This window comes from Lactuca serriola, chromosome 8 (assembly GCF_051521515.1).
Source record: "Lactuca serriola cultivar US96UC23 chromosome 8, Lser_US96UC23_V15, whole genome shotgun sequence".
NCBI classification, from domain to species: Eukaryota; Viridiplantae; Streptophyta; class Magnoliopsida; order Asterales; family Asteraceae; genus Lactuca; species Lactuca serriola.
The window spans coordinates 101136928-101148929 of NC_136415.1; the positions used below are offsets into that span (position 1 = coordinate 101136928).

Consider the following 12002-nt stretch of genomic DNA (forward strand, 5'->3'; position numbering starts at 1 on the left):
GTGACATACCTACATCCTGATTGTTTCCAACCAAAGATGTCTTGGGTATGCAACTTTTTGTGTGCACATGTAAGAAGTTTTGGGAGAAAAAATTTGGATGCGTAAAATCATTCTACCTCTACGAATAATTGGACCTTGCAGTAATATTTTTACTCAAAATGAGAAGAGAAAGGTAGCTCCTTGGCTATTGTGAATATAGCCTAATTGGGAAGAAACTTTCATAAGAAAATTTTCATTAAGGCTTCATACACAAAGAGTCTATGACACTTGTGGACACATGCTACAACATGCTTCTATGGAATCTTAACTAGTAGAAAAGTTTTGTGTCATACTAGTTCCCTTTTGAGTTATGCTTTTGAAATGCAAATGCATGAGAACAACACATTATCGCGATGATCTTTCCCCAATCTTAAAAAAATAAGCAAAATATTTTTGTATTTTTTAATTTTGAAAATAAATTTTAAACAAAATGAAAATATTTTAGGATTTTTTTATTTTGATAAAGCAAAAACAAAACAAAATCTTTTGGATTTTTTATTTTAATAACGTAAAAAATGAAAAGGATATCACGAGCATTGGTTATTTTTTATTGATTAAAAATATTTCGCATACGAACCAATACTTTCCCAAAAAAAATGTGTTTCTCGTTCTCTAGGTGGCAATATGTACTGAACGAATCAAAGACAAAGTCTAATGTGAAGCTAGTCGAACGCTAAACTAGAACATTAACATTTTTCCTTAGTTTGAGACTGGATTCACACAAGTGTTCCTCAATTTCACTCAAACTAAGGCTCTGATACCAACTTGTAGCATCCATAAAATTTCATAAAATTTAAACTTTTCAAATCACCCTTTTTATAAGGAAGTGTTTACAAATCCCCTTGTTTCCAAAATATTATTTAAAATCATAATCGTTCTCAACATAGTTTTCAAAACATTGTCTTTATCAGAGTATCCCAGAAAATCATAAGTCCAAAAATGTGAGGATGTGTACGGTCATGCCTTCAACCTGACAAGATTCGTTGAAGTACCTGAAACCATAAACCAAAACTGTAAGCATGAAGCTTAGTGAGTTCCCCCAAAGTACTAATACCCAAACATATAACATATACAAATAACAACAAGTATTGGGTCCACAACTAAATGACTGGATTACCCCTTGAGCCCACAATATGAGTTTAGCTTGCCTATCAGGCCCACATCTCATATCTGGCTTGATCTCGAGCCCACATCATAAGTCTGGCTTGCCCTTGGACCCACAACTTATGTTTGGCTTGCTTCCTCGGTTATTAGACTGGAATATCAATGAGTAGCCCTCAGTATGAGTCTGGCATACCACCCGGTCCTCAGCTCATAACTGGAATGCTACTGAGCTCTCCGTATGAGTTTTGTTTTCCCTACCCAGCCCTCAACTCATATCTGGAATGCTAATGAGTCCTAAATATGAGTCTGGCATGCCCTCACTGGCCTTCAACTCATATCTGGTATGCTCCAGCGTTTGTTGGCTACAACACAAAGCAATACAACCTCAACCCAACCCACACAATATGTCGACATATAATAGATAATATCATATACAGATAAGCAGACAGTATCACAGGTGGTCCTACAGATCTACCAGACTAACATATCAAGACCAGCAAAACAATACTAGCATGCATATCTATTCCATACTCGGCATATCAACAATATCGGGTTATCAAACCAAAGGGTTGGCCTTGGTGCCTTCGACCTGAAAGTATAGTGACGAAAACTAACCTCAAATGTAGAAGCTCATAGAAAGAAATCCCTAGCTACCGCCCTTTCGGCATCTTGAGCTATCAATACCAACAACACACCCAATTAGCAATTGGGTTTCATGCTATAATCCATAATCCTTAGTTGGGGTAAATGACCATCTTACCCGTGACCCAAAATGAACCAAAACTGAGGCCCAAAACCAAAAGATCAAGAAAGGCCCACTAATGGCCCAATTTTCCAAATTGGGCCCAACCCCATATGGGCCCATAATTTCCTAATTTACAATTCAGATTACCTCAAGTACCCCTTGGGACAAACTTGTTCAAAATCATAAATTGAAAGTCAAAGTGAACGACTTGAGTTAACCCAACTTGCCGAGTTGTCCTTCAACTCGTCGAGTTTCTCCATCAACTGCACATATCGGGAAAAACCAAGTCAACTCACCGAGCTGACCAACAAACTCGCTAAGTTCCTCTATCAATCTGAAAATGTCACGGAAAACCGAGCCAACTCGCCGAGTTCGCCAGAAACCCACATCTTAATATATTAAGCACTTAATTCGTAAGAACATGACTCGAAAACATAGATTTGACTTCCTTGAGCTAGAAAACCACGTAAAGTTGCCAACTTTACGTTCATGCATGTATAAATTAAGCTCTTAAGCGTAGAATGAACTTAATAATTGACTTAATGCATGCAAGACACCAAAATCCTCATGAAGTTTTGCACCTTTAAGCTCAAGGGTACCAAAAACCAACTCAGATATGAAAGAACAACCCCTTAATTGACGTCACTCCATCATTATCCCCTAAAAGAGGCCAAAACACAACAAAAAAAAAATGAGGAGATCTAATCATCTACAATTCAAGGTATGAACTTGATACCTTAAAGTGACTGCAAGAAATGGAGTGATTTTGGATCCAGACTTCCTTCTCCAAGCTAGAAACTTTAAGATCTTCCAATTCCTTCACAATGCACAAAATGAACGCCAAACGTCCTTCCAAGGCTCAAAAACTTGACAATGAAGGCTATAATTTCTTTTACGGTTTTGATAACAATGGAGGTTGATAAGGAGGCTAGAAAAAGGACTTAAAGCCTTTAAATAGGGCGCAAGACCGTAAAAATTAGGGTTTCCTTTCCAGTTGTCAACTCGCCGAGTTGAGGCTCCTCAACTCGTCGAGTTGGTTCATTTAATTCTCGTGATTCTTCCATCTTCATCACGTCGAGTTGGTCCCTCCAACTCGTCGAGTTCAGTTAGAAATATGGTTATTCTCAGCAATTTCTCTTCAAGATTTTGAATGTTACAACTCTTCCCCACTTAAAATAAATTTTGTATTCAAAATCGCTCCTTACTAATACTCATAACAAAACAAACACTTGAGGAATGCACTTGAAGAACTAGTGGTGTTTCAGATGAAGGTTGCCTCCAAATCAAGCTTCATCCTTGATGGTAACTATTGTTTACCCCAGATGTTTTTTAAATCTTTTGTGGAAAATATAATAAGATTTTGATATGTTAACCATTTAAAATAACCTTGACATAGTTTTACATAAAAATGATGTGGAAATCTTATGTGGCAAAATAATAAGATTTTGATATAATAACCATTTAAATACCCTTGACATATTTTTAAATAAAACTAATATCGTTATAATTACAGCCCAATGATCGTATTTGGTCACTAGTTTTGTTTTTTACAGGTTAATTTATATCCTTGTGATTTTAGCTATCAAAAAAGCCAAAGTCCTTCAATGTCGTTTTCAAGTTGCTAACTTTTTTTACATTAATATGTTGTTCTTTTTTCTTCATTCAGGTCCTTAAATGTCATTTTGAAGTTGCTATCTTTTATAACAAGTATACAAGTTTGAGGTGACATTGTTTTTCGGTGCTAATTTTAATGTTGGATCTACGTACAAATTCTATTACATAAAGTATTAGTATTAAGTGACAACTACTCAGAAAACTAAGGCTGAAGTTTTCAATTTCTTTATATCAACCAACTAAATGACAATTTTTTAGCTCTCTACAGTGCTATATAAATGGCTCAATATTCGATCGTCTTCTAATTGTCGTAACACAAAACGCGTCTCAATGTCTACTTCACCAAATACCACTGTCATCTTATATTTGATATCTCTTATAATACTGAGTTGTACCAAATTTGTCATAGCTACCAACTTCTATAGAGATTTCAACATATGGTGGGGCAATGGCCGTGGAAGCATTCATGATAACGGGAAACTTTTAATGCTGTCTCTTGATGAATATTCTGGCTCTGGGATCCAATCCTACAGGGAATATCTTTTCTCCAAAATCGACATGCAAATCAAACTTATTCAAGGAAACTCTGCGGGAACTGTTACTACGTTCTATGTAGGTTTCTATTTCATTTTCTTTCTTCTTTCCTTTTAAATTGATTATTTATATAAATTTTGTAAAAGATTCATTGATTAATTGATTTGTTTCTATTTAGTTAGCATCAGAAGGTGATAATCGTGATGAGATAGATATCGAGTTTTTGGGAAATCTTTCTGGTAATCCTTACACTCTTCATACAAACATGTATATCAAAGGGAGCGGCTCTAGAGAGCAACAAATTCACCTTTGGTTTGATCCCACCACCAGTTTCCACACATATACGATTATTTGGAACCCATTTATGATTGTGTAAGTATGTATCTGTATTTGGAAACTTACTTGAAAGAGCTTAAATATAACATCATTCCTCTAAATTTTGCATTTCGTTGAATAATTTGGTCTTTGCTCAGAATTTACGTGGATGGGACGCCTATTAGAGTGTTCAAAAACTGGGAATCGAGGGGGGTTCCATACATGAAGGAGCTTCCTATGAGGATATATGCGAGCCTTTGGAATGCGGATCAATGGGCCACAAGAGGCGGGGCAATAAAAACAAACTGGACAGAAGCTCCATTCAGAACGTGGTTTAGGAATTATAAGGCCAGGGGTTGTCTTTGGAAGAACGAGGAGTCTTGTTCAAAAGCTATTAAACATGATTGGTATAAACAAAAACAACTAGATTTGAGGAGCCTTGAGATGCTGAAATGGGTCCAACGTAATTACATGATTTACAATTACTGCAATGACTTTAATCGCTTCCCACATGGCCTTCCACCAGAATGTTCCCTTGATACACCAACTTAAGCTCTCAACATCACCAAACTGGATAATGATTTTTTTTTTGCCTTTTTGGTGAATAAAGAGAATAAGATACACCAAAAGTAAGACGATCACTTCCTTACAAGAAAAACGCTAATTTTCCTTGTCTGTCTCTCTCAATGAACCTCCATAACCATTTGGACATAGCCATGGAGAAAAGAGAAATTGCAGATCAGTGTGACATTAGTGAGACAGAAAGATGAGACTGACTTACAATGTGACTTGATGGACCTTTTTGTTTCATCTCCAGAGACAATACCACGACTTGATGTCTTCTTTCACGCGATTTACACTTACTGGTTGTGCATGATTCATAGTCACCAGGGCGACTTGGCCAAGTCGGAATTATATTAGTGGGTTGTACATGTAGTTTTTGTGTCCTAGTTTCTTTTTTTTCCCTTTCCCCCTTAGGCAATTTCTAGGTGATTTTTGTTATTTTGGATCTACTTGTACATTAGTAAGTTTGTTATGGTGGTGCCATTTGTGCAATTTACAAGTAACCGTTATGGTCGTCTATTTGCAAATTTGTTGTGCACACCAAGTGTCAAACGAAATGAAAGAGTTATATATATTGACAGTACTGTACAAACTGGAAAGTGAAATTGAGTTAGTCGTTTCGGTAAATGGCAATAGAAGATAAATGTTGTGTTGATTGCTAGCGGTTCACAACTAGAATATTAGGAAATAGCTAGCGATAGATTTAAAAGGATGATATCCGTCACTTAACATTCATTCGAGGAGTTCTTGAAGGCATGAAGCAGTAGAGATCATTTTTTTTCTCCTCGAAGTAGTTGCGCCCGGGTGCTAAGTTCCTTCACCAAAAAATGCCAAGGAAAAAAATATGTGGAAACATTGTTAGTCTTACAAAATTTTGCCACATAAAAATCTTGTTTAAGGAGGGAGCACAAAGAATATTGTTCACATGAAAAGAATGAGAGGGTTAATTCAAGATTGTATGACCAGTATGCATGATTTTTAAACCTGAACCATCGTCAAAAATAATTTCTTGAGCACTGCTATAATCAGAGAAAGATTGTAGGTGATATGTTTGGCTAGTGACATGGTGAGACGCTCCTGTATCGAATTTCCATGGAGTGGATTTGTTTGAGTTCATGGTAGTGAAGTGCTCATGAGGAGAAATGCTATTGTCTTTGAGTAATCGAGACAAACGACATGTTTTAGTAAAATGCCTGGCACAATCACAAAACTGCAAAATGCTTGAGGATTGCAAGTACCTACCAATGTCTCACTACAAACAAAATTACATTTAGTGACACAAGTTTTTAGTGACATTCGTTTTAGTGCTACAATATTATGTTTTTAGTGGCATATATATTTTTATGCCATTATATCATATCGAAATATTTTAATATTTGTTGCAAGCTGGTTATTTCCTTCTAATTTTCATTAACCTCTCCTTATTGCCTCCAACATTAAAGTGTGTTTCATCCATCCCTTTGCGCTCCTAGGTCAAAACTTGAAACATATTTGAAATTTTCGGATCCACTGAATTCAATATCCCTTTCGATTTCCAAACCCCTTGTTGCTCCTACCAGTCATCTTGTCGATTGCATGTTAAATCTCAGCATCTCACCGGTTGAAGCTTGTTCCAAATTAAATCCATCTTGGTATATCTCTGTCGATTAAAACTCTCCATATCTCATCATCGATTGCATCTTGTTATATGCCCCTTGAATAGGCACGATTCCAGAATCTAATTCACTACTTGTTGTCTTCATTTGATGTTTCTTCTTTTAGTGGGACTCTATTATGTGGATATGTATCGTATATGGATCCGTATTGTATCTCGATTCTAAGATTGAAGGCGGAGAACTAAGAAGAGAGTATATGGGCACGTCAGATGGAATAGAAGATGAAGGGCCATTAGAACACAATCGGTTGCCAATATATTTGCATCGATAATAAAGATTACACCTTCTTCACACCTTAGCCAAATCAACGACTCAACCAATTGAGATTTCATGGAAACTGAATGGTATTTTCAAGTTGCCTAATTTCTGATTCGTCTCCGACTTTAACAATTTCAGTATAAATCAAAATTGACTTCTTTGACATCCTGTATCTTCTAATTCTTTGTAATATGTACTTATGCTCAAGAATTCTATTCTAATGATTTTTTTTCTAAGGGTATGCTATTCGACTTTTTCCTGTCACAAATTTGATTATTTAAGGTAATTTCTAGTTTTTGTAATTTACTACTTTTTATTTCTATAAATTGTACAAGGTATCTGGTTTGGTGTGATTTTTATATACTGTTTTGGTGTGTGTGTCTATATATATATATATATATATATATATATATATATATATATATATATATATATATATATATATATATGTGTGTGTGTGTGTGTGTGTGTGTGATGCAGAGTGATGAAGGATCAAATAGCATAAACCCTGATGCACAATGTGTTGGATTAGATGTCTAAGCACATAACTATTATTGATATGTACTCGACCTGAGAGTAGCATGGTCCATTTGGGTTGCATATCATCAGAACAATTTGTTAGGATGGACTCGTGAGAGAATGGTTATATATGATTTATTAATATATTATAAATTATAATATATTAATATGAAATCATATGTTTTAATTAGTATTGATCAAGAATTAATTTGGAATTAATTAAGTGATCAAAAGACACCAATCAAATTTATGGGGACTAATTATGATAATTAGTTATATTTATATGTATTGGGCTTATGATCCATGTTGGACCAAGTTTATGTATTGATACATAAAGAGTTGGGCCATATGAACCATGGGTCATAAACCCATGGGTATGGATTTGGGTTATACCCATGACCCTTGAAAGACAACATATAAATACATGCTCTTAACCTAAAAAACGCCTACATGCTTGTTCTTGGAGTTCATGGATGTTTTTGGGTGCATGTAATTCTCTCCCAAGTTCCACATTTGTCCATGATGTGTTGTGATTTCATTTGAGGTTTTCACACTATTGGGGCTAAGCTTTTAAAGGCCATATTCATCAAGTTCTACAAACTATACAAAGAGGTAAAACTTCTAACTAGTATTTTATGTACGTTATATCATTTGTATGCTAGTTGTAGGCTTAAAGCTTTGGAAACAATATTACATGTATAATTAGAGCAAACATATATCCAAAGCTTTTACAGTTATATGTGCACCATAGGATGTTGTAGTATACAAAACCCAACAAAATGTTACTAATCTAGTAATTACAAGATTGGACAAGTAGTATAAGTAGTGGTGTAAATTATACATGTTATTTTGTTTAGTTTAAGAAAAAACACAATTAGTAGTGGACTAAATTGTTGTTGCCACATTTTTATAAATAGTATTATTAAAAGAGTTGATCTCCTCTATGTAATTTTAGCCAGTTTGCTTTAAATTTTTATTGGATTTTTGGCGTTGTTTGCTTCAGTTTTCACATATTTCATGTACATCATGGGTAGTTTTTGCTTCTTGTCCCTTAGTCGGACATTTTTACCCCTGACGCTGAAATGGAGGTTTTCTTAGCCAAAATTAATTGTTGTTTCAGTTCATTTGAAACTTGGTTGGTGTGCTATATTTCCTCAAAAATCAAATTTTGTTGTATTCTAGCTAGCCTCTCATCTTTGGATGGCTGACTTGACCATTATACCATTGTGTTTGGCTTTGCTCTAATCCTGTTGTATCTTTATTTTTGTAATTTATCCTTTGATGTCGTTTGGTTTTTTTTTTAATTTATTTTATTTTTAATTAGGATATCAATTTGGCCAAGGGAATTGAAAACAAAATACCGACCCAACATATAATTAAGAGATACTTGGCCTTCAAACTTTTTGTGATTTTTTCTTGTTAAAGTTCTTGTTTTTGAAGTTAATTAATATTGGTGCAGGTTATAATCACTTGTGTGGATTTCAATTGATGTATCATGTTTTACTAGGTATGAAGGTCATATCTTTGTGCTTGGCATAATGTTTGAGTTTGAAGGAACGTTAAGGAGTAGTGGCAGACTAAAAGTGGATGGCTTGTTACATATGCTAATAAGGATGGTAATGAAAAGATGATTCAAGACCTCTTGTGGTTAGATAAAGAAGTGGAACAATTATGCGAGTTAAGTTCATATGCAATCTAGTCTTTTTTCTTCTCAAACTAGTATTTAATTTGTTGGTTTTATGTTTTGAGTGTTACTATCACAACATTTAGAGTTATTAAACATAATGACATTTATGTTTCAAATACTAAGAATATTGTTGTAAGCCATGATAAATTTTAATTAAAATAATGATATTGTGTTTTTATTATCTTAATTATCTTTGTTAGACCCATTTGATGATTGGTTTGGTGCGGAATATAAGTAATCAAGAAGATAATCGTGTATTTCAATGATGAACATGAACATGTGAATAAATTGAATTGTATAGATAGAGAGATACAAAATATTACATGAAGAATACTCATGGCTAAGGAGAATACCCCCATCCAACTCTCCCCCCCTCTCTCTCTCTCTCTCCCACTCTCTCTCTATAACGGATGTCTACATACTGCAGTCTTATTTTAAATGACCTCACACATCCACTTTATATACTAGTGGAGGGAATATGCTTTCATACAAGGGAATATTTTAACATGATAAATCACTCATCATTGTTGGTCAGTTCCTTCTCCAACAATCTCCCCTAACTACATGGAAATGATGAGGGTAATAAGAAGTGATAGAAGGCAAAAAAATCTGACAGGCGGGTCTAATTGAAGTTATCGTGATCTCGGAATCTGGAAATGGAATCATTAACATCAAATAACATACAGATGAACCAACTCTAAGTAAAAATATGAGATCCCAATCTTAAAATCTGACCAGTCCTCAAACACCCAATCATGTTCATAGTCTCCCCCTCAACTCTTGAACCGAAGAGCTCAATATCGGATCATACAAAGGCTTCAATATTCGAAACTCGAATTGTAATGCACCAAATAATTTCTTAAGAGTAACCTGCTAAAAATGTGAAGCATCCTAAAGTTAAGTATGAATAATAAATAATATGAATCCAAAGAAGGATCTAGCAACGCCAAATTTTTTATCAAAATGATAAAAACTCAGTGCCACGTCACATTGCCAAAAGAATCTTCTTCGTCAAAATATCGCAAATCCAAAGTCGAACAATCATAAAATCTTATATGGATGCTAACAAAAATGAAATATACCGAAATATTTTGTCTGGAGACAAACAATCATAATCCTAAGAACATCTAGTAACAACAAAATTTTGATCTATAAAGACGAAAAAGCAGTACCACATCACATTACTAAATAGATCTCCATCTTCAAATTTCTCTAAAATCTAAACACCAATATTAAATACTAATGGATGTTCATGATTCTCCTTCTATTTTTGATAGAAAATGCAATAAAAGATTAAAAAATAACCATGATATCGGGCAAAAGAATATGTCGAATTTGATGGAGCATCACACATTACCCCTTGATGTGAGCATTTACCTGTAGAAAAAGGATATTATTTTTTAGTCATGTGTAGACCTAGTGATGTATTGATGAACTGAACATACTGTAACATCCTAAAAGTAAGAACTGAAAATTTTCATTTTTAAATTAATAAAACAGTAAATCATATCATTTTCATAAAACTAGGGTAATCAAAGTTTTATCAATACATCATCAGTATCAGAGTATATCACAGAATGCGGAATCGAGTGGATTGTGCTCTGCAATCATCTCGAGCTCTTCCCTTTAAAAACAGACGTACCTGAAACATAAACGAAAATTTGTAAGCATAAAGCTTAGTTAGTTCCTCAAAATACCAAAAACCATAGATACATAGATAAACACATAATGGGCCCCGCCCTGCCATCAAGCCCCGCCCGGCATCGAGCCCCACTCAGTATACTAATCAGTCAATCATCGGGTCCCTCCCAATGTTAATTCCTACTCGGTATACAGATCTGTCAGTCATCATGCCCCGCCTATTAAACATATAAAACATATAAACACATAAGACATGCAGTAATCACAAAGATACATAGCATACATAATGGTCATCGAGCCCCGCCCGACATCGGGCCCTGCTCGGTAAGCATACAAGCACATAACACATGCAAGAGTCACGCATAAATCTAGCATCCTAACATAAGAAAAACATGGGTTGGCATTGGTACCTTCGACCCGCTAAACACAATAAGGAAACTCACTTCGCACTACCGAATCTTATAAAAAGAATCTCTGGCTGTTAGCCCGCTAAAATCCCCACGCTATTAATCACAAAATAATCATCTAATCAATAATTGGATACTGACCTACACTGAGAGTCCAAACTAGGGTAAAAGACCTTTTTACCCCTTTAAATAACTTAGCCCAATCCAATTGACCAAAGGACCAAATTCCATAATAATCACTCAAAACCCAATATGGCTTAATTTTCCAAATTGGGCCCAAATCTCTTTCATGGGACTACAACCAAGGAGTCCAATAAAATTCCAACAGCCCAACAAGAGAATCTTGATGGCCTAACAAGCACCAAAACACAAAAAACCCAACCTAGCCCAACATCGAGAAGCCCTTATTTTCAAAGCCCATTGCTGAGTACGTGGTGTGAAATCAGTTCGTACGCGCAACGTACTTGCTTTAGGGCTTGTACGCTGTGCGTACCTGCTTGTACGCCCTGCATACTCCCCTATGTTGGCCAACCTTCACTTTTCCATCTCTGAATGGATTAAGACCTCAATCCAAAATTAGATTTAACTTCCTTAAGATGGTTTATCACATAAATTTTCCAACTTTACGTGCATGCATGGCTTAATGAGGCTCTTATAGCTCAATAGAGCATACTAAATGACTTAATACATGCATATATAAGACCATAAACACCATAAAATTTGCACCTTTAAGCTTGAGGAACTCTCCAAACATGAATATCTACAAGATTTAGATTCTAAAATGGCCTTCACCGATCAAGGCCAACTAAAAAGGGATAATGAAGCATAAAACCATAACATGAAGATGTATAAGCATACAAGGATCAAGTATGAACTTTATACCTCAAAAGTAACCAAAAGATAGAGCTAAATCTAGATCT

The 12002-nt window shown here is 35.1% G+C and overlaps 1 pseudogene; it reads left to right on the top strand.

The window, feature by feature from the left end:
* Positions 1-3832: 3832 nt before the first annotated feature.
* On the top strand, positions 3833-5384 carry LOC145067225 (xyloglucan endotransglucosylase/hydrolase protein 24 pseudogene; annotated as a pseudogene).
* Positions 5385-12002: the final 6618 nt, after the last annotated feature.